This window comes from Lolium perenne, chromosome 5 (genome assembly GCF_019359855.2).
Source record: "Lolium perenne isolate Kyuss_39 chromosome 5, Kyuss_2.0, whole genome shotgun sequence".
In the NCBI taxonomy this organism is placed as follows: Eukaryota; Viridiplantae; Streptophyta; class Magnoliopsida; order Poales; family Poaceae; genus Lolium; species Lolium perenne.
This window is the reverse complement of record NC_067248.2, coordinates 194,022,177-194,023,936: the sequence shown is the minus strand read 5'-3', so window position 1 is coordinate 194,023,936 and position 1,760 is coordinate 194,022,177. Positions and strand designations below refer to the sequence as shown.

The following is a 1,760-nucleotide window of genomic DNA, read 5'->3' as shown; positions in this document are numbered from 1 at the left end:
TAGGTAGAGGAAAAGAAGAAAGGCAACGCGCCAGGCCGGGTGGCGTCTAGCGTTGTATAGACCGCTTTCAAGCTATGATAGATTACGTTTTTGTACTATTTATTTTTCTTTACATTTTTGCATGTTTTCTACTTCTTGAGATATTGTTGCTACAATGGCTGATTTTATCTTTTAATAGGGTGAAGGCCTGAACTATTTTCAGTTTTTCACCTTAGGCTTTTTGATGGTTAAAATTTGAACACCCAAAGTTAAATTTCTGGATCCGTCCCTGCCCTAGGCAGAGAGGGCAGGAGCCATGGTGGATTGGTCGGTGGCGGGCGGAGCAAACTGCAAACCATGGCGTACACGAGCTGGAGGAAGGGAAACAGAGGAATAGAGAAGAAAAAGCTTCATGGTGGGCCCCAAACAGCTGTCTCCCACGTTTCACATGCAAATAAGTACATGAAAGAAGAATTATACCTTGACAGATAAGAATCATATTGGATATTTTCAACTAACTGAATCACAAATTATATCTCAATCTGCCGGTTCCTCTACTGCCTCACGCCATAGAAAATAAATAAAACTGCCACTCAGCTTTCTCTCTATGACGATGGTTTTAAGATTTACTGCCACCAACTTCCTCACTGAGGTTTACTGCCGCGTGGCTTCCTGCCCTCTATGTTAATGGTTTTAAGGTCTGCTGCCTCATGGCTTCCCGCAAAATACAAAAACAACATCTGCCATTAATGATATTCAGGGTTCCCATCACTTGAATCTGTAAGCAGGCCACGCAGGTCCCAACCAAACCTGTTGTCCGGTGGGGGTGGGAAACGGTGCAGGCGATGGACAGCTTGGATAAACATCATCGGGGAAGTGTGGGACGACGGCTTCGCCTTGTGCATTAGTTGTCCACTCTGTTGGGAATGGGTTTGTCGCTGGTAACAGAACACAGCTCTGCAAAACAGCAGAAGACTGTTAGACAATCTGCAAAACCCAATGCTAATTAGAACTCGAATAAATGTTTCTAATGAAAAACATGTAACAAAGAAGCCCCATTCTGATTTTTAGTGAGTTCTGGTTGCTTACTGGCTTATGACAGGATTGTAATTCTAAACAAAAATAGAAGCAAAATTTGTTCAATCGACATCCTATCTTTGACTATAACTTCGCAAAATAAAATACAGGATATCAACCAAGGGAATGTCATGTAATACCTGAGTGCTGCTCATAGGAAGATCTCGGCCTGGCATGCGGGTAGTGACTCGGCCTGGCATGCAGGTAGTGACACGCCCTGGGACTGAAACCACATTGAACAATGATAAGAAATTATAACTTTACAGAGTGAAAGCAATAATTAAAAGTTTTCACAATGGAAGAATCAATACAACAGCCACATAAATTACAGCATACTTATGGTAACTTCAGAGATGTTCTTGGGTGCCCAGTCCATTTTGAGGTTTGGCCACATACCACAGTTCTTGAAACCATTTGCTATCTCAAAGGTCTGGAACTCAACATCAACATAAGTGGGACCCATCACCTGGCATTTTAACTAGGAATCGTAGATTAGATAACATGTTGAACATTTCAATTGACATAGATGGCAAAGCTGCTGCTCCTGAAGCACTAAGGCTATGCTGAAGTAGCAAAGCAAAAAATGTAGTTGTTGATTCAATATTTCTGTTTCACCTACCCTTGTCTTAGTGAAGCTAATATGTAGAACTCATGCAGGGGCAAAATAAAGAAAAAATCCATTGCAAAAGCTATTTCAACAACAT

At 41.6% G+C, this 1,760-nt stretch overlaps 1 long non-coding RNA gene across 1 annotated transcript; it reads right to left on the bottom strand.

Annotated features, from left to right (window-relative positions):
• Positions 1–503: 503 nt before the first annotated feature.
• LOC139831344 (uncharacterized) lies at positions 504–1,529 on the bottom strand. The gene is made up of 3 exons (XR_011746047.1): positions 1,393–1,529; positions 1,197–1,279; positions 504–936 (listed from the first exon to the last, which is right to left on the bottom strand). It is a non-coding gene; the product is annotated as an uncharacterized lncRNA (long non-coding RNA).
• Between the last annotated feature and the right edge of the window lie 231 nt (positions 1,530–1,760).